This window comes from Sturnus vulgaris, chromosome W (assembly GCF_052056855.1).
Source record: "Sturnus vulgaris isolate bStuVul1 chromosome W, bStuVul1.hap1, whole genome shotgun sequence".
NCBI classification, from domain to species: domain Eukaryota; kingdom Metazoa; phylum Chordata; class Aves; order Passeriformes; family Sturnidae; genus Sturnus; species Sturnus vulgaris.
The window spans coordinates 15207316-15230990 of NC_142282.1; positions in this window are offsets into that span (position 1 = coordinate 15207316).

Below are 23675 nucleotides of genomic sequence, written 5' to 3' on the forward strand. Positions count from 1 at the left end.
GGGATGGGATGGGATGGGATGGAATGGGATGGGATGGGATGGGATGGGATGGGATGAGATGGGATAGGATGGGATCCATGGGGGGGGATGTGATGGGATGGGATGGGATCCCTGGGATGGGATGGGATCCCAGGGATGGGATCCCTGGGATGGGATGAGATCTCTGCGATGGGATGGGATGGGATGTTATCCCTCGGATGGGATCTCTGGGATGTGATGGGATGGGATGGGATGGGATGGGATGGGACGGGATGGGATGGGATAGGTTGGGATGGGATGGGATCCCTGGGATGGGATGGGATGCGATCCCTGGGATGAGATGGGATGGGGTGCGATCCCTGGGATGAGATGGGATGGGATGGGATCCCTGAGATGGGATGGGATGGGATGGGATGGGATGGGATGGGATGGGATGGGATGGGATGTGATCCCTGGGATGGGATGGGATGGGATGGGATGGGATCCCTGGGGTGGGATGGGATGGGATCCCTGAGATGGGATGGGATCCCTGGGATGGGATGGGATCCCCGGGATGGCATCCCTCGGATGGGATGGGATCTCTGCGATGGGATGGAATGCGATGTTATCCCTGGGATGGGATCTCTGGGATGGGATGGGATGGGATGGGACGGGATGGGATGGGATAGGTTGGGATGGGATGGGATCCCTGGGATGGGATGGGATGCGATCCCTGGGTTGAGATGGGATTGGGCGCGATCCCTGGGATGAGATGGGATGGGATCCCTGAGATGGGATGGGATGGGATGGGATGGGATAGGATGGGATGGGATGGGATGTGATCCCTGGGATGGGATGGGATGGGATGGGATGGGATGGGATGGGATGGGATCCCTCGGAAGGGATGGGATCCCTGGGATGGGATCACTGGGATGTGATGGGATGGGATGGGATGGAATGGGATGGGATGGGATGGGATGGGATGGGATGGGATGGGATGGGATGGGATGGGATGGAATGGGATGGGATGGGATGGGATGGGATGGGGTGGGATGGAATGGGATGGGATCCCTACGATGGGATGGGATCCCTGCGATGGGATGGGATGGGATCCCTGGGATGGGATCCCTGGGATGGGATTGGATGGGATGGGATGGGATGGGATGGGATGGGGTGGGATCCCTGGGATGGGATGGGATGGGATGGGATGGGATGGGATGGGATGGGATGGGATGGGATGGGATCCCTGGGATGGGAGGGGATCCCTGGGATGGGAGGGGATGGGATGGGATGGGATGGGGTGGGATGGGATGTGTTGGGATGGGATGGTATCCCTGGGATGGGATGGGATGGGATGGGATGGGATGGGATGGGATGGGATGGGATGGGATGGGATGGGGTGGGATGGGATGTGTTGGGTTGGGATGGTATCCCTGGGATGGGATGGGATGGGATGGCATGGGATGGGATGGGATCCCTGGGTTGGGATGGGATCCAGGGGATGGGATGGGATGGGATGGGATGGGATGGGATGGGATGGGATGGGATGGGATGGGATGGGATGAGATGGGATAGGATGGGATCCATGGGATGGGATGTGATGGGATGGGATGCCTGGGATGGGATGGGATCCCTGGGATGGGATCCCTGGGATGGTATGGGATCCCAGGGATGGGATCCCTGGGATGGGATGGGATCTCTGCGATGGGATGGGATGGGATGTTATCCCTGGGATGGGATCTCTGGGATTGGATGGGATGGGATGGGATGGGATGAGATGGGATAGGATGGGATCCCTGAGATGGGATGGGATGGGATGGGATGTGATCCCTCGGATGGGATGGGATGGGATGGGATGGGATGGGATGGGATGGGATCCCTGAGATGGGATGGGATCCCTGGGATGGGATCACTGGGATGTGATGGGATGTGATGGGACGGGATGGAATGGGATGGAATGGGATGGGATGGGATGGGATGGGATAGGATGGGATGGGATGGGATGGGATGGGATCCCTGGGATGGGATGGGATCCCTGGGATGGGGTCCCTGGGATGGGATGGGATGGGATGGGATCCCTACGATGGGATGGGATCCCTGGGATGGGATGGGATGGGATCCCTGGGATGGGATCCCTGGGATGGGATTGGATGGGATGGGATGGGATGGGATCCTTGGGATGGGATGGGATGGGATCCCTGGGATGGGGTGGGATGCCTGGGATGCGGTCCCTTGGATGGGATGGGATGGGATCCCTTCGATGGGATGGGATCCCTGCGATGGGATGGGATCCCTGGGATGGGATGGTATGGGATGGGATGGGATGGGATGGGATTGGATGGGATGGGATTGGATGGGATGAGATGGGATAGGATGGGATCCATGGGATGGGATGTGATGGGATGGGATGGGATCCCTGGGATGGGATGGGATCCCTGGGATGGGATCTCTGGAATGGGATGGGTTGTGACGGGATGGGATGGGATGGGATGGGATGGGATGGGATGGGATGGGATGGGATGGGATGGGACGGGACGGGACGGGATGGGATAGGTTGGGATGAGATGGGATCCCTGGGATGGGATGGGATGCGATCCGTGGTCTGAGATGGGATGGGATGGATGGGATCCCTGAAATGGGATGGGATGGGATCCCGCGTATGGGATGCCTGGGATGGGATTGGGTGGGATGGGATGGGATGGGATGGGATCCCCGGGATGGGATGGGATGGGATCCCTAGGATGGGATGGGATGGGATGGGATGGGATGGGATGGGATGGGATGGGATGGGATGGGATGGGATGGGATCCCTGCGATGAAATGGGATGCGATTGGATGCCTGGGATTGGATGGGCTGGCATCCCTGGGTTGGTATCCCTGGAATGTGATCCCCCGTATGGGATGGCATCCCTGGAATGGGATGAAATCCCTGGGTTGGGATCCCTGGGATGGGGTGGGATACCTGGGATGGGATCCCTGGGATTGATGGGATGGGATGGGATGGGATGGGATGGGATGGGATCCCTGGGATGGGAGGGGATCCCTGGGATGGGATGGGATGGGATTGGATGGGATGGGATGGGATGGGATGGGATCCCTGGGATGGGAGGGGATCCCTGGGATGGGATGGGATGGGATGGGATGGGATGGGATGGGATGCGATGGGATGGGATGGGACGGGATGGGATGGGATGGGATGGCGTGGGATGGGATGTGTTGGGATGGGAGGGTATCCCTGGGATGGGATGGGATGGGATGGGATGGGATGGGATGGGATGGGATGGGATCCCTGGGTTGGGATGGGATCCATGGGATGGGATGGGATGGGATGGGATGGTATGGGATGGGATGGGATGGGATGAGATGGGATAGGATGGGATCCATGGGGGGGGATGTGATGGGATGGGATGGGATCCCTGGGATGGGATGGGATCCCTGGGATGGGATCCCTGGGATGGGATGGGATCCCAGGAATGGCATCCCTCGGATGGGATGGGATCGCTGCGATGGGATGGAATGGGATGTTATCCCTGGGATGGGATCTCTGGGATGGGATGGGATGGGATGGGATGGGATGGGATGGGATGGGATGGGATGGGATGGGACGGGATGGGACGGGACGGGATGGGATAGGTTGGGATGGGATGGGATCCCTGGGATGGGATGGGATGCGATCCCTGGGATGCGATGGGATGGGGTGCGATCCCTGGGATGAGATGGGATGGGATGGGATCCCTGAGATGGGATGGGATGGGATGAGATGGGATGGGATGGGATGTGATCCCTGGGATGGGATGGGATGGGATGGGATGGGATCCCTGAGATGGGATGGGATCCCTGGGATGGGATCACTGGGATGTGATGGAATGGGATGGGATGGGATGGGATGGGATGGGATGGGATCCCTGGGATGGGATCCCTGGGATGGGGTCCCTGGGATGGGATGGGATCCCTACGATGGGATGGGATCCCTGCGATGGGATGGGATTGGATGGGATCCCTGGGATGGGATCCCTGGGATGGGATTGGATGGGATGGGATGGGATGGGATGGGATCCCTGGGATGGGATGGGATGGGATGGGATCCCTGGGATGGGATTAGATCCCTGGGATGGGATCCCTCGGAAGGGATGGGGTCCCTGGGATGGGATGGGATCCCTTGGATGGGATTCCTGGAAGTGGATGGGATGGGATTCCTGGGATGGGAATGGATGGGATGGGATGGGATGGGATGGGATGGGATGGGATGGGATGGGATGGGATGGGATGGGATGGGATGGCATGGGATGGGATGGGATGGCATGGGATGGCATGGGATGGGATGGGATGGGATCCCTGGGATGGGATGGGATCCATGGGATGGGATGGGATGGGATGGGATGGGATGGGATGGGATGGGATGGGATGGGATGGGATGGGATCAGATGGGATAGGATGGGATCCATGGGATGGGATGTGATGGGATGGGATGGGATCCCTGGGATGGGATGGGATCCCAGGGATGGGATCCCTGGGATGGGATGGGATCTCTGCGATGGGATGGGTTGGGATGGGATGGGATGGGATGGGATGGGATGGGACGGGATGGGATGGGATAGGTTGGGATGGGATGGGATCCCTGGGATGGGATGGGATGCGATCCCTGGGATGAGATGGGATGGGGTGCGATCCCTGGGATGAGATGGGATGGGATGGGATCCCTGAGATGGGATGGGATGGGATAAGATGGGATGGGATGGGATGTGATCCCTGAGATGGGATGGGATGGGATGGGATGGGATGGGATGGGATGGGATCCCTCGGAAGGGATGGGATCCCTGGGATGGGATCACTGGGATGTGATGGGATGGGATGGGATGGAATGGGATGGGATGGGATGGGATGGGATGGGATGGAATGGGATGGGATGGGATGGGATGGGATGGGATGGGATGGGATGAGATGGGATAGGATGGGATCCATGGGGGGGGATGTGATGGGATGGGATGGGATCCCTGGGATGGGATGGGATCCCAGGGATGGGATCCCTGGGATGGGATGAGATCTCTGCGATGGGATGGGATGGGATGTTATCCCTCGGATGGGATCTCTGGGATGTGATGGGATGGGATGGGATGGGATGGGATGGGACGGGATGGGATGGGATAGGTTGGGATGGGATGGGATCCCTGGGATGGGATGGGATGCGATCCCTGGGATGAGATGGGATGGGGTGCGATCCCTGGGATGAGATGGGATGGGATGGGATCCCTGAGATGGGATGGGATGGGATGGGATGGGATGGGATGGGATGGGATGGGATGGGATGGGATGTGATCCCTGGGATGGGATGGGATGGGATGGGATGGGATCCCTGGGGTGGGATGGGATGGGATCCCTGAGATGGGATGGGATCCCTGGGATGGGATGGGATCCCCGGGATGGCATCCCTCGGATGGGATGGGATCTCTGCGATGGGATGGAATGCGATGTTATCCCTGGGATGGGATCTCTGGGATGGGATGGGATGGGATGGGACGGGATGGGATGGGATAGGTTGGGATGGGATGGGATCCCTGGGATGGGATGGGATGCGATCCCTGGGTTGAGATGGGATTGGGCGCGATCCCTGGGATGAGATGGGATGGGATCCCTGAGATGGGATGGGATGGGATGGGATGGGATAGGATGGGATGGGATGGGATGTGATCCCTGGGATGGGATGGGATGGGATGGGATGGGATGGGATGGGATGGGATGGGATGGGATCCCTCGGAAGGGATGGGATCCCTGGGATGGGATCACTGGGATGTGATGGGATGGGATGGGATGGAATGGGATGGGATGGGATGGGATGGGATGGGATGGGATGGGATGGGATGGGATGGGATGGAATGGGATGGGATGGGATGGGATGGGATGGGGTGGGATGGAATGGGATGGGATCCCTACGATGGGATGGGATCCCTGCGATGGGATGGGATGGGATCCCTGGGATGGGATCCCTGGGATGGGATTGGATGGGATGGGATGGGATGGGATGGGATGGGGTGGGATCCCTGGGATGGGATGGGATGGGATGGGATGGGATGGGATGGGATGGGATGGGATGGGATCCCTGGGATGGGAGGGGATCCCTGGGATGGGAGGGGATGGGATGGGATGGGATGGGGTGGGATGGGATGTGTTGGGATGGGATGGTATCCCTGGGATGGGATGGGATGGGATGGGATGGGATGGGATGGGATGGGATGGGATGGGGTGGGATGGGATGTGTTGGGTTGGGATGGTATCCCTGGGATGGGATGGGATGGGATGGCATGGGATGGGATGGGATCCCTGGGTTGGGATGGGATCCAGGGGATGGGATGGGATGGGATGGGATGGGATGGGATGGGATGGGATGGGATGGGATGAGATGGGATAGGATGGGATCCATGGGATGGGATGTGATGGGATGGGATGCCTGGGATGGGATGGGATCCCTGGGATGGGATCCCTGGGATGGTATGGGATCCCAGGGATGGGATCCCTGGGATGGGATGGGATCTCTGCGATGGGATGGGATGGGATGTTATCCCTGGGATGGGATCTCTGGGATTGGATGGGATGGGATGGGATGGGATGAGATGGGATAGGATGGGATCCCTGAGATGGGATGGGATGGGATGGGATGTGATCCCTCGGATGGGATGGGATGGGATGGGATGGGATGGGATGGGATGGGATCCCTGAGATGGGATGGGATCCCTGGGATGGGATCACTGGGATGTGATGGGATGTGATGGGACGGGATGGAATGGGATGGAATGGGATGGGATGGGATGGGATGGGATAGGATGGGATGGGATGGGATGGGATGGGATCCCTGGGATGGGATGGGATCCCTGGGATGGGGTCCCTGGGATGGGATGGGATGGGATGGGATCCCTACGATGGGATGGGATCCCTGGGATGGGATGGGATGGGATCCCTGGGATGGGATCCCTGGGATGGGATTGGATGGGATGGGATGGGATGGGATCCTTGGGATGGGATGGGATGGGATCCCTGGGATGGGGTGGGATGCCTGGGATGCGGTCCCTTGGATGGGATGGGATGGGATCCCTTCGATGGGATGGGATCCCTGCGATGGGATGGGATCCCTGGGATGCGATGGTATGGGATGGGATGGGATGGGATTGGATGGGATGGGATTGGATGGGATGAGATGGGATAGGATGGGATCCATGGGATGGGATGTGATGGGATGGGATGGGATCCCTGGGATGGGATGGGATCCCTGGGATGGGATCTCTGGAATGGGATGGGTTGTGACGGGATGGGATGGGATGGGATGGGATGGGATGGGATGGGATGGGATGGGACGGGACGGGACGGGATGGGATAGGTTGGGATGAGATGGGATCCCTGGGATGGGATGGGATGCGATCCGTGGTCTGAGATGGGATGGGATGGATGGGATCCCTGAAATGGGATGGGATGGGATCCCGCGTATGGGATGCCTGGGATGGGATTGGGTGGGATGGGATGGGATGGGATGGGATCCCCGGGATGGGATGGGATGGGATCCCTGGGATGGGATGGGATGGGATGGGATGGGATGGGATGGGATGGGATGGGATCCCTGCGATGAAATGGGATGCGATTGGATGCCTGGGATTGGATGGGCTGGCATCCCTGGGTTGGTATCCCTGGAATGTGATCCCCCGTATGGGATGGCATCCCTGGAATGGGATGAAATCCCTGGGTTGGGATCCCTGGGATGGGATGGGATACCTGGGATGGGATCCCTGGGATTGATGGGATGGGATGGGATGGGATGGGATGGGATGGGATGGGATCCCTGGGATGGGAGGGGATCCCTGGGATGGGATGGGATGGGATGGGATGGGATGGGATGGGATGGGATGGGATGGGATTGGATGGGATGGGATGGGATGGGATGGGATCCCTGGGATGGGAGGGGATCCCTGGGATGGGATGGGATGGGATGGGATGGGATGGGATGGGATGGGATGGGATGGGATGGGATGGGATGGGATGCGATGGGATGGGATGGGACGGGATGGGATGGGATGGGATGGCGTGGGATGGGATGTGTTGGGATGGGAGGGTATCCCTGGGATGGGATGGGATGGGATGGGATGGGATGGGATGGGATCCCTGGGTTGGGATGGGATCCATGGGATGGGATGGGATGGGATGGGATGGGATGGTATGGGATGGGATGGGATGGGATGGGATGGGATGGGATGAGATGGGATAGGATGGGATCCATGGGGGGGGATGTGATGGGATGGGATGGGATCCCTGGGATGGGATGGGATCCCTGGGATGGGATCCCTGGGATGGGATGGGATCCCAGGGATGGCATCCCTCGGATGGGATGGGATCGCTGCGATGGGATGGAATGGGATGTTATCCCTGGGATGGGATCTCTGGGATGGGATGGGATGGGATGGGATGGGATGGGACGGGATGGGACGGGACGGGATGGGATAGGTTGGGATGGGATGGGATCCCTGGGATGGGATGGGATGCGATCCCTGGGATGCGATGGGATGGGGTGCGATCCCTGGGATGAGATGGGATGGGATGGGATCCCTGAGATGGGATGGGATGGGATGAGATGGGATGGGATGGGATGTGATCCCTGGGATGGGATGGGATGGGATGGGATCCCTGAGATGGGATGGGATCCCTGGGATGGGATCACTGGGATGTGATGGAATGGGATGGGATGGGATGGGATGGGATGGGATCCCTGGGATGGGATCCCTGGGATGGGGTCCCTGGGATGGGATGGGATCCCTACGATGGGATGGGATCCCTGCGATGGGATGGGATTGGATGGGATCCCTGGGATGGGATCCCTGGGATGGGATTGGATGGGATGGGATGGGATGGGATGGGATCCCTGGGATGGGATGGGATGGGATGGGATGGGATCCCTGGGATGGGATTAGATCCCTGGGATGGGATCCCTCGGAAGGGATGGGGTCCCTGGGATGGGATGGGATCCCTTGGATGGGATTCCTGGAAGTGGATGGGATGGGATTCCTGGGATGGGAATGGATGGGATGGGATGGGATGGGATGGGATGGGATGGGATGGGATGGGATGGCATGGGATGGGATGGGATGGCATGGGATGGCATGGGATGGGATCCCTGGGATGGGATCCCTGTGATGGGATGGGATCCCTGGGATGGGACGGGATCCCTGGGATAGGATGGGATCCCAGGGTTGGGATCGGACCCCTGGGATGGGAACCCTGGGATGGGATGGGATCCCTGGGAAGGGATGGGATGGTATGGGATGTGTTTTGGTCCCTGGGATGGGATGGGATCCCTGGGATGGGATGGGAAGGGATGGGATGGGATGGGATGGGATCCCTGGGATGGGATGGGATGGGATCCCTTGGATAGGATGGGATCCCAGGGTTGGGATCGGATCCCTGGGATGGGATTCCTTGGATGGGAAGCGATCCCTGGGATGGGATCCCTGGAATGAGATGTGATCCCTGGGATGGGATGGGATGGCATGGGATGCCATGGGATGGGATGGGATCAGATGGGATAGGATGGGATCCATGGGATGGGATGTGATGGGATGGGATGGGATCCCTGGGATGGGATGGGATCCATGGGATGGGATGGGATGGGATGGGATGGGATGGGATGGGATGGGATGGGATGGGATGGGATGGGATCAGATGGGATAGGATGGGATCCATGGGATGGGATGTGATGGGATGGGATCCCTGGGATGGGATGGGATCCCAGGGATGGGATCCCTGGGATGGGATCTCTGCGATGGGATGGGATGGGATGTTATACCTCGAATGGGATCTCTGGGATGTGATGGGATGGGACGGGATGGGATGGGATAGGTTGGGATGGGATGGGATCCCTGGGATGGGATGGGATGCGATCCCTGGGATGAGATGGGATGGGGTGCGATCCCTGGGATGAGATGGGATGGGATGGGATCCCTGAGATGGGATGGGATGGGATGGGATGGGATGGGATGGGATGGGATGGGATGGGATGTGATCCCTGGGATGGGATGGGATGGGATGGGATGGGATCCCTGGGGTGGGATGGGATGGGATCCCTGAGATGGGATGGGATCCCTGGGATGGGATGGGATCCCCGGGATGGCATCCCTCGGATGGGATGGGATCTCTGCGATGGGATGGAATGCGATGTTATCCCTGGGATGGGATCTCTGGAATGGGATGGGATGGGATGGGATGGGACGGGATGGGATGGGATAGGTTGGGATGGGATGGGATCCCTGGGATGGGATGGGATGCGATGCCTGGGATGAGATGGGATGGGGTGCGATCCCTGGGATGAGATGGGATGGGATGGGATCCCTGAGATGGGATGGGATGGGATGGGATGGGATGGGATGGGATGGGATGGGATGTGATCCCTGGGATGGGATGGGATGGGATGGGATCAGTGGGATGGGATGGGATGGGATGGGATGGGATGGGATGGGATTGGATGGGATGGGATACCTGGGATGGGATGCCTGGTATGGCATCCCTGGGATGGGATGGGATGGGATCTCTGGGATAGGATGGGATCCCAGGGTTGGGATCGGATCCCTGGGATGGGATTCCTGGGATGGGATGCAATCCCTGGGATGGGATCCCTGGAATGAGATGGGATGGGATGGGACCCCTGGGATGGGATGGGATGGGATGGGATGAGATCCCTAGGATGGGATGGGATGGGATGGGATGGGATGGGATGGGATCCCTGGGATGGGAGGGGATCCCTGGGATGGGATGGGATGGGATGGGATGGGATGGGATGGCATGGGATGGGATCGGATGGGATGGGTTGGGATGGGATGGGATGGGATGGGATGGGATGGGATGGGATGGGATGGGATTGGATGGGATGGGATGGGATGGGATGGGATCCCTGGGATGGGAGGGGATCCCTGGGATGGGATGGGATGGGATGGGATGGGATGGGATGGGATGGGATGGGGTGGGATGGGATGTGTTGGGATGGGATGGTATCCCTGGCATGGGATGGGATGGGATGGGATGGGATGGTATGGGATGGGATGGGATGGGATGGGATCCCTGGGTTGGGATGGGATCCATGGGATGGGATGGGATGGGATGGGATGGGATGGGATGGGATGGGATGGGATGGGATGGGATGGGATGGGATGGGATGGGATGGGATGAGATGGGATAGGATGGGATCCATGGGATGGGATGTGATGGGATGGGATGGGATCCCTGGGATGGGATGGGATCCCTGGGATGGGATCTCTGGGATGGGATGGGATCCCACGGATGGGATGGGATGGGATGGGATGGGATGGGATGGGGTGGGATGGGATGTGTTGGGATGGGATGGTATCCCTGGGATGGGATGGGATGGGATGGGATCCCTGGGTTGGGATGGGATCCATGGGATGGGATGGGATGGGATGGGATGGGATGGGATGGGATGGGATGGGATGGGATCAGATGGGATCAGATGGGATAGGATGGGATCCATGGGATGGGATGTGATGGGATGGGATGGGATCCCTGGGATGGGATGGGATCCCAGGGATGGGATCCCTGGGATGGGATGGGATCTCTGCGATGGGATGGGATGGGATGGGATGGGATGGGATGGGATGGGATGGGACGGGATGGGATGGGATAGGTTGGGATGGGATGGGATCCCTGGGATGGGATGGGATGCGATCCCTGGGATGAGATGGGATGGGGTGCGATCCCTGGGATGAGATGGGATGGGATGGGATCCCTGAGATGGGATGGGATGGGATAAGATGGGATGGGATTGGATGTGATCCCTGGGATGGGATGGGATGGGATGGGATCCCTCGGAAGGGATGGGATCCCTGGGATGGGATCACTGGGATGTGATGGGATGGGATGGGATGGAATGGGATGGGATGGGATGGGATGGGATGGGATGGAATGGGATGGGATGGGATGGGATGGGATGGGATGGAATGGGATGGGATCCCTACGATGGGATGGGATCCCTGCGATGGGATGGGATGGGATCCCTGGGATGGGATCCCTGGGATGGGATTGGATGGGATGGGATGGGATGGGATGGGGTGGGATCCCTGGGATGGGATGGGATGGGATGGGATGGGATCCCTGGGATGGGAGGGGATCCCTGGGATGGGATGGGATGGGATTGGATGGGATGGGATGGGATGGGATCCCTGGGATGGGAGGGGATCCCTGTGATGGGATGGGATCACTGGGATGGGATGGGATGGGATGGGATGGGATGGGATGGGATGGGATGGGGTGGGATGGGATGTGTTGGGATGGGATGGTATCCCTGGGATGGGATGGGATGGGATGGGATGGGATGGGGTGGGATGGGATGGGTTGTGTTGGGATGGTATCCCTGGGATGGGATGGGATGGGATGGCATGGGATGGGATGGGATCCCTGGGTTGGGATGGGATCCAGGGGATGGGATGGGATGGGATGGGATCCCTGGGATGGGATGGGATCCATGGGATGGGATGGGATAGGATGGGATCCATGGGATGGGATGTGATGGGATGGGATGCCTGGGATGGGATGGGATCCCTGGGATGGGATCCCTGGGATGGTATGGGATCCCAGGGATGGGATCCCTGGGATGGGATGGGATCTCTGCGATGGGATGGGATGGGATGTTATCCCTGGGATGGGATCTCTGGGATTGGATGGGATGGGATGCGATGGGATGGGATGGGATGAGATGGGATAGGATGGGATCCCTGAGATGGGATGGGATGGGATGGGATGGGATGGGATGGGATGTGATCCCTGGGATGGGATGGGATGGGATGGGATGGGATGGGATGGGATGGGATCCCTGACATGGGATGGGATCCCTGGGATGGGATCACTGGGATGTGATGGGATGTGATGGGACGGGATGGAATGGGATGGAATGGGATGGGATGGGATGGGATGGGATGGGATGGGATAGGATGGGATGGGATGGGATGGGATGGGATGGGATCCCTGGGATGGGATGGGATCCCTGGGATGGGGTCCCTGGGATGGGATGGGATGGGATGGGATCCCTACGATGGGATGGGATCCCTGGGATGGGATGGGATGGGATCCCTGGGATGGGATCCCTGGGATGGGATTGGATGGGATGGGATGGGATGGGATGGGATCCTTGGGATGGGATGGGATGGGATCCCTGGGATGGGGTGGGATGCCTGGCATGCGGTCCCTTGGATGGGATGGGATGGGATCCCTTCGATGGGATGGCATCCCTGCGATGGGATGGGATCCCTGGGATGGGATGGTATGGGATGGGATGGGATGGGATTGGATGGGATGGGATTGGATGGGATGAGATGGGATAGGATGGGATCCATGGGATGGGATGTGATGGGATGGGATGGGATCCCTGGGATGGGATGGGATCCCTGGGATGGGATCTCTGGAATGGGATGGGTTGTGACGGGATGGGATGGGATGGGATGGGATGGGATGGGATGGGATGGGACGGGACGGGACGGGATGGGATAGGTTGGGATGAGATGGGATCCCTGGGATGGGATGGGATGCGATCCGTGGGCTGAGATGGGATGGGATGGATGGGATCCCTGAAATGGGATGGGATGGGATCCCGCGTATGGGATGCCTGGGATGGGATTGGGTGGGATGGGATGGGATGGGGTGGGATCCCTGGGATGGGATGGGATGGGATCCCCGGGATGGGATGGGATGGGATCCCTGGGATGGGATGGGATGGGATGGGATGGGATGGGATGGGATCCCTGCGATGAAATGGGATGCGATTGGATGCCTGGGATTGGATGGGATGGCATCCCTGGGTTGGGATCCCTGGAATGTGATCCCTCGTATGGGATGGCATCCCTGGAATGGGATGGAATCCCTGGGTTGGGATCCCTGGGATGGGATGGGATACCTGGGATGGGATCCCTGGGATTGATGGGATGGGATGGGATGGGATGGGATGGGATGGGATGGGATGGGATGGGATGGGATCCCTGGGATGGGAGGGGATCCCTGGGATGGGATGGGATGGGATGGGATCCCTGGGATGGGATTAGATCCCTGGGATGGGATCCCTCGGAAGGGATGGGGTCCCTGGGATGGGATGGGATCCCTTGGATGGGATTCCTGGGATGTGATGGAATGGGATGGGATGGGATGGGATCCCTGGGATGGGATCCCTGGGATGGGATTGGATGGGATGGGATGGGATGGGATGGGATGGGATGGGACGGGATGGGACGGGACGGGATGGGATAGGTTGGGATGGGATGGGATCCCTGGGATGGGATGGGATGCGATCCCTGGGATGCGATGGGATGGGGTGCGATCCCTGGGATGAGATGGGATGGGATGGGATCCCTGAGATGGGATGGGATGGGATGAGATGGGATGGGATGGGATGTGATCCCTGGGATGGGATGGGATGGGATGGGATCCCTGAGATGGGATGGGATCCCTGGGATGGGATCACTGGGATGTGATGGAATGGGATGGGATGGGATGGGATGGGATGGGATGGGATGGGATGGGATGAGATGGGATAGGATGGGATCCCAGGGTTGGGATCGGATCCCTGGGATGGGATTCCTTGGTTGGGAAGCGATCCCTGGGATGGGATCCCTGGAATGAGATGTGATCCCTGGGATGGGATGGGATGGCATGGGATGCCATGGGATGGGATGGGATCAGATGGGATAGGATGGGATCCATGGGATGGGATGTGATGGGATGGGATGGGATCCCTGGGATGGGATGGGATCCATGGGATGGGATGGGATGGGATGGGATGGGATGGGATGGGATGGGATAGGATGGGATCCATGGGATGGGATGTGATGGGATGGGATGGGATCCCTGGGATGGGATGGGATCCCAGGGATGGGATCCCTGGGATGGGATCTCTGCGATGGGATGGGATGTTATACCTCGAATGGGATCTCTGGGATGTGATGGGATGGGACGGGATGGGATGGGATAGGTTGGGATGGGATGGGATCCCTGGGATGGGATGGGATGCGATCCCTGGGATGAGATGGGATGGGGTGCGATCCCTGGGATGAGATGGGATGGGATGGGATCCCTGAGATGGGATGGGATGGGATGGGATGGGATGGGATGTGATGTGATCCCTGGGATGGGATGGGATGGGATGGGATGGGATGGGATGGGATGGGATCCCTGGGGTGGGATGGGATGGGATCCCTGAGATGGGATGGGGTCCCTGGGATGGGATCCCTGGGATGGGATGGGATCCCCGGGATGGCATCCCTCGGATGGGATGGGATCTCTGCGATGGGATGGAATGCGATGTTATCCCTGGGATGGGATCTCTGGGATGGGATGGGATGGGATGGGATGGGACGGGATGGGATGGGATAGGTTGGGATGGGATGGGATCCCTGGGATGGGATGGGATGCGATGCCTGGGATGAGATGGGATGGGGTGCGATCCCTGGGATGAGATGGGATGGGATGGGATCCCTGAGATGGGATGGGATGGGATGGGATGGGATGGGATGGGATGGGATGGGATGGGATGTGATCCCTGGGATGGGATGGGATGGGATGGGATCAGTGGGATGGGATGGGATGGGATGGGATGGGATGGGATGGGATGGGATTGGATGGGATGGGATACCTGGGATGGGATGCCTGGTATGGCATCCCTGGGATGGGATGGGATGGGATCTCTGGGATAGGATGGGATCCCAGGGTTGGGATCGGATCCCTGGGATGGGATTCCTGGGATGGGATGCAATCCCTGGGATGGGATCCCTGGAATGAGATGGGATGGGATGGGACCCCTGGGATGGGATGGGATGGGATGGGATGAGATCCCTAGGATGGGATGGGATGGGATGGGATGGGATGGGATCCCTGGGATGGGAGGGGATCCCTGGGATGGGATGGGATGGGATGGGATGGGATGGGATGGGATGGGATGGGATGGCATGGGATGGGATCGGATGGGATGGGTTGGGATGGGATGGGATGGGATGGGATGGGATGGGATGGGATGGGATGGGATGGGATGGGATCCCTGGGATGGGAGGGGATCCCTGGGATGGGATGGGATGGGATGGGATGGGATGGGATGGGATGGGATGGGATGGGATGGGATGGGGTGGGATGGGATGTGTTGGGATGGGATGGTATCCCTGGCATGGGATGGGATGGGATGGGATGGGATGGGATGGTATGGGATGGGATGGGATGGGATGGGATGGGATCCCTGGGTTGGGATGGGATCCATGGGATGGGATGGGATGGGATGGGATGGGATGGGATGGGATGGGATGGGATGGGATGGGATGGGATGGGATGGGATGGGATGGTATCCCTGGGATGGGATGGGATGGGATGGGATCCCTGGGTTGGGATGGGATCCATGGGATGGGATGGGATGGGATGGGATGGGATGGGATGGGATGGGATGGGATGGGATGGGATGGGATCAGATGGGATAGGATGGGATCCATGGGATGGGATGTGATGGGATGGGATGGGATCCCTGGGATGGGATGGGATCCCAGGGATGGGATCCCTGGGATGGGATGGGATCTCTGCGATGGGATGGGATGGGATGGGATGGGATGGGATGGGATGGGATGGGATGGGATGGGACGGGATGGGATGGGATAGGTTGGGATGGGATGGGATCCCTGGGATGGGATGGGATGCGATCCCTGGGATGAGATGGGATGGGGTGCGATCCCTGGGATGAGATGGGAAGGGATGGGATCCCTGAGATGGGATGGGATGGGACAAGATGGGATGGGATGGGATGTGATCCCTGGGATGGGATGGGATCCCTCGGAAGGGATGGGATCCCTGGGATGGGATCACTGGGATGTGATGGGATGGGATGGGATGGAATGGGATGGGATGGGATGGGATGGAATGGGATGGGATGGGATGGGATGGGATGGGATGGGATGGGATGGGATGGGATCCCTACGATGGGATGGGATCCCTGCGATGGGATGGGATGGGATCCCTGGGATGGGATCCCTGGGATGGGATTGGATGGGATGGGATGGGATGGGATGGGGTGGGATCCCTGGGATGGGATGGGATGGGATGGGATGGGATCCCTGGGATGGGAGGGGATCCCTGGGATGGGATGGGATGGGATGGGATTGGATGGGATGGGATGGGATGGGATCCCTGGGATGGGAGGGGATCCCTGGGATGGGATGGGATGGGATGGGATGGGATGGGATGGGATGGGATGGGATGGGATGGGATGGGATGGGATGGGGTGGGATGGGATGTGTTGGGATGGGATGGTATCCCTGGGATGGGATGGGATGGGATGGGATGGGATGGGATGGGATGGGGTGGGATGGGATGGGTTGGGTTGGGATGGTATCCCTGGGATGGGATGGGATGGGATGGCATGGGATGGGATGGGATCCCTGGGTTGGGATGGGATCCAGGGGATGGGATGGGATGTGATGGGATGGGATGGCATGGGATGGGATGGGATGAGATGGGATAGGATGGGATCCATGGGATGGGATGTGATGGGATGGGATGCCTGGGATGGGATGGGATCCCTGGGATGGGATCCCTGGGATGGTATGGGATCCCAGGGATGGGATCCCTGGGATGGGATGGGATCTCTGCGATGGGATGGGATGGGATGGGATGTTATCCCTGGGATGGGATCTCTGGGATTGGATGGGATGGGATGAGATGGGATGGGATGGGATGAGATGGGATAGGATGGGATCCCTGAGATGGGATGGGATGGGATGGGATGGGATGGGATGGGATGTGATCCCTGGGATGGGATGGGATGGGATGGGATGGGATGGGATCCCTGACATGGGATGGGATCCCTGGGATGGGATCACTGGGATGTGATGGGATGTGATGGGACGGGATGGAATTGGATGGGATGGGATGGGATGGGATAGGATGGGATGGGATGGGATGGGATGGGATCCCTGGGATGGGATGGGATCCCTGGGATGGGGTCCCTGGGATGGGATGGGATGGGATCCCTACGATGGGATGGGATCCCTGGGATGGGATGGGATGGGATCCCTGGGATGGGATCCCTGGGATGGGATTGGATGGGATGGGATGGGATGGGATCCTTGGGATGGGATGGGATGGGATCCCTGGGATGGGGTGGGATGCCTGGCATGCGGTCCCTTGGATGGGATGGGATGGGATCCCTTCGATGGGATGGGATCCCTGCGATGGGATGGGATCCCTGGGATGGGATGGGATGGGATGGGATGGGATGGGATGGGATGGGCTTGGATGGGATGGGATTGGATGGGATGAGATGGGATAGGATGGGATCCATGGGATGGGATGTGATGGGATGGGATGGGATCCCTGGGATGGGATGGGATCCCTGGGATGGGATCTCTGGAATGGGATGGGTTGTGACGGGATGGGATGGGATGGGATGGGATGGGATGGGATGGGATGGGATGGGATGGGATGGGATGGGATGGGATGGGATGGGACGGGACGGGATGGGATGGGATAGGTTGGGATGAGATGGGATCCCTGGGATGGGATGGGATGCGATCCGTGGGCTGAGATGGGATGGGATGGATGGGATCCCTGAAATGGGATGGGATGGGATCCCGCGTATGGGATGCCTGGGATGGGATTGGGTGGGATGGGATGGGATGGGGTGGGATCCCTGGGATGGGATGGGATGGGATCCCCGGGATGGGATGGGATGGGATCCCTGGGATGGGATGGGATGGGATGGGATGGGATGGGATGGGATCCCTGCGATGAAATGGGATGCGATTGGATGCCTGGGATTGGATGGGATGGCATCCCTGGGTTGGGATCCCTGGAATGTGATCCCTCGTATGGGATGGCATCCCTGGAATGGGATGGAATCCCTGGGTTGGGATCCCTGGGATGGGATGGGATACCTGGGATGGGATCCCTGGGATTGATGGGATGGGATGGGATGGGATGGGATGGGATGGGATGGGATGGGATCCCTGGGATGGGAGGGGATCCCTGGGATGGGATGGGATGGGATGGGATGGGATGGGATGGGATGGGATGGGATGGGATTGGATGGGATGGGATGGGATGGGAGCCCTGGGATGGGAGGGGATCCCTGGGATGGGATGGGATGGGATGGGATGGGATGGGATGGGATGGGATGGGATGGGATGGGATGCGATGGGATGGGATGGGACGGGATGGGATGGGATGGGATGGGGTGGGATGGGATGGGGTGGGATGGGAGGGTATCCCTCGGATGGGATGGGATGGGATGGGATGGGATGGGATGGGATGGGATGGGATCCCTGGGTTGGGATGGGATTCATGGGATGGGATGGGATGGGATGGGATGGGATGGGATGAGATGGGATAGGATGGGATCCATGGGGGGGGATGTGATGGGATGGGATGGGATCCCTGGGATGGGATGGGATCCCTGGGTTGGGATCCCTGGGATGGGATCCCTGGGATGGGATTGGATGGGATGGGATGGGATGGGATGGGATCCTTGGGATGGGATGGGATGGGATCCCTGGGATGGGGTGGGATGCCTGGGATGCGGTCCCTTGGATGGGATGGGATGGGATCCCTTCGATGGGATGGGATCCCTGCGATGGGATGGGATGGGATCCCTGGGATGGGATCCCTGGGATGGGATGGTATGGGATGGGATGGGATTGGATGGGATGAGATGGGATAGCATGGGATCCATGGGATGGGATGTGATGGGATGGGATGGGATCCCTGCGATGGGATGGGTTGGGACGGGATGGGATGGGATGGGATGGGATGGGACGGGACGGGATGGGATAGGTTGGGATGGGATGGGATCCCTGGGATGGCATCCCTCGGATGGGATGGGATCGCTGCGATGGGATGGAATGGGATGTTATCCCTGGGATGGGATCTCTGGGATGGGATGGGATGGGATGGGATGGGATGGGATGGGATGGGACGGGATGGGACGGGATGGGACGGGACGGGATGGGATAGGTTGGGATGGGATGGGATCCCTGGGATGGGATGGGATGCGATCCCTGGGATGAGATGGGATGGGATGGGATGGGATGGGATGGGATGGGATGGGATGGGATGGGATGGGATGGGGTGGGATGGGATGTGTTGGGATGGGATGGTATCCCTGGCATGGGATGGGATGGGATGGGATGGGATGGGATGGTATGGGATGGGATGGGATGGGATGGGATGGGATCCCTGGGTTGGGATGGGATCCATGGGATGGGATGGGATGGGATGGGATGGGATGGGATGGGATGGGATGGGATGGGATGGGATGGGATGGGATGGGATGGTATCCCTGGGATGGGATGGGATGGGATGGGATCCCTGGGTTGGGATGGGATCCATGGGATGGGATGGGATGGGATGGGATGGGATGGGATGGGATGGGATGGGATGGGATGGGATGGGATCAGATGGGATAGGATGGGATCCATGGGATGGGATGTGATGGGATGGGATGGGATCCCTGGGATGGGATGGGATCCCAGGGATGGGATCCCTGGGATGGGATGGGATCTCTGCGATGGGATGGGATGGGATGGGATGGGATGGGATGGGATGGGATGGGATGGGACGGGATGGGATGGGATAGGTTGGGATGGGATGGGATCCCTGGGATGGGATGGGATGCGATCCCTGGGATGAGATGGGATGGGGTGCGATCCCTGGGATGAGATGGGAAGGGATGGGATCCCTGAGATGGGATGGGATGGGACAAGATGGGATGGGATGGGATGTGATCCCTGGGATGGGATGGGATCCCTCGGAAGGGATGGGATCCCTGGGATGGGATCACTGGGATGTGATGGGATGGGATGGGATGGAATGGGATGGGATGGGATGGGATGGAATGGGATGGGATGGGATGGGATGGGATGGGATGGGATGGGATGGGATGGGATCCCTACGATGGGATGGGATCCCTGCGATGGGATGGGATGGGATCCCTGGGATGGGATCCCTGGGATGGGATTGGATGGGATGGGATGGGATGGGATGGGGTGGGATCCCTGGGATGGGATGGGATGGGATGGGATGGGATCCCTGGGATGGGAGGGGATCCCTGGGATGGGATGGGATGGGATGGGATTGGATGGGATGGGATGGGATGGGATCCCTGGGATGGGAGGGGATCCCTGGGATGGGATGGGATGGGATGGGATGGGATGGGATGGGATGGGATGGGATGGGATGGGATGGGATGGGATGGGGTGGGATGGGATGTGTTGGGATGGGATGGTATCCCTGGGATGGGATGGGATGGGATGGGATGGGATGGGATGGGATGGGGTGGGATGGGATGGGTTGGGTTGGGATGGTATCCCTGGGATGGGATGGGATGGGATGGCATGGGATGGGATGGGATCCCTGGGTTGGGATGGGATCCAGGGGATGGGATGGGATGTGATGGGATGGGATGGCATGGGATGGGATGGGATGAGATGGGATAGGATGGGATCCATGGGATGGGATGTGATGGGATGGGATGCCTGGGATGGGATGGGATCCCTGGGATGGGATCCCTGGGATGGTATGGGATCCCAGGGATGGGATCCCTGGGATGGGATGGGATCTCTGCGATGGGATGGGATGGGATGGGATGTTATCCCTGGGATGGGATCTCTGGGATTGGATGGGATGGGATGAGATGGGATGGGATGGGATGAGATGGGATAGGATGGGATCCCTGAGATGGGATGGGATGGGATGGGATGGGATGGGATGGGATGTGATCCCTGGGATGGGATGGGATGGGATGGGATGGGATGGGATCCCTGACATGGGATGGGATCCCTGGGATGGGATCACTGGGATGTGATGGGATGTGATGGGACGGGATGGAATTGGATGGGATGGGATGGGATGGGATAGGATGGGATGGGATGGGATGGGATGGGATCCCTGGGATGGGATGGGATCCCTGGGATGGGGTCCCTGGGATGGGATGGGATGGGATCCCTACGATGGGATGGGATCCCTGGGATGGGATGGGATGGGATCCCTGGGATGGGATCCCTGGGATGGGATTGGATGGGATGGGATGGGATGGGATCCTTGGGATGGGATGGGATGGGATCCCTGGGATGGGGTGGGATGCCTGGCATGCGGTCCCTTGGATGGGATGGGATGGGATCCCTTCGATGGGATGGGATCCCTGCGATGGGATGGGATCCCTGGGATGGGATGGGATGGGATGGGATGGGATGGGATGGGATGGGCTTGGATGGGATGGGATTGGATGGGATGAGATGGGATAGGATGGGATCCATGGGATGGGATGTGATGGGATGGGATGGGATCCCTGGGATGGGATGGGATCCCTGGGATGGGATCTCTGGAATGGGATGGGTTGTGACGGGATGGGATGGGATGGGATGGGATGGGATGGGATGGGATGGGATGGGATGGGATGGGATGGGATGGGATGGGATGGGACGGGACGGGATGGGATGGGATAGGTTGGGATGAGATGGGATCCCTGGGATGGGATGGGATGCGATCCGTGGGCTGAGATGGGATGGGATGGATGGGATCCCTGAAATGGGATGGGATGGGATCCCGCGTATGGGATGCCTGGGATGGGATTGGGTGGGATGGGATGGGATGGGGTGGGATCCCTGGGATGGGATGGGATGGGATCCCCGGGATGGGATGGGATGGGATCCCTGGGATGGGATGGGATGGGATGGGATGGGATGGGATGGGATCCCTGCGATGAAATGGGATGCGATTGGATGCCTGGGATTGGATGGGATGGCATCCCTGGGTTGGGATCCCTGGAATGTGATCCCTCGTATGGGATGGCATCCCTGGAATGGGATGGAATCCCTGGGTTGGGATCCCTGGGATGGGATGGGATACCTGGGATGGGATCCCTGGGATTGATGGGATGGGATGGGATGGGATGGGATGGGATGGGATGGGATGGGATCCCTGGGATGGGAGGGGATCCCTGGGATGGGATGGGATGGGATGGGATGGGATGGGATGGGATGGGATGGGATGGGATGGGATTGGATGGGATGGGATGGGATGGGAGCCCTGGGATGGGAGGGGATCCCTGGGATGGGATGGGATGGGATGGGATGGGATGGGATGGGATGGGATGGGATGGGATGCGATGGGATGGGATGGGACGGGATGGGATGGGATGGGATGGGGTGGGATGGGATGGGGTGGGATGGGAGGGTATCCCTCGGATGGGATGGGATGGGATGGGATGGGATGGGATGGGATGGGATGGGATCCCTGGGTTGGGATGGGATTCATGGGATGGGATGGGATGGGATGGGATGGGATGGGATGAGATGGGATAGGATGGGATCCATGGGGGGGGATGTGATGGGATGGGATGGGATCCCTGGGATGGGATGGGATCCCTGGGTTGGGATCCCTGGGATGGGATCCCTGGGATGGGATTGGATGGGATGGGATGGGATGGGATGGGATCCTTGGGATGGGATGGGATGGGATCCCTGGGATGGGGTGGGATGCCTGGGATGCGGTCCCTTGGATGGGATGGGATGGGATCCCTTCGATGGGATGGGATCCCTGCGATGGGATGGGATGGGATCCCTGGGATGGGATCCCTGGGATGGGATGGTATGGGATGGGATGGGATTGGATGGGATGAGATGGGATAGCATGGGATCCATGGGATGGGATGTGATGGGATGGGA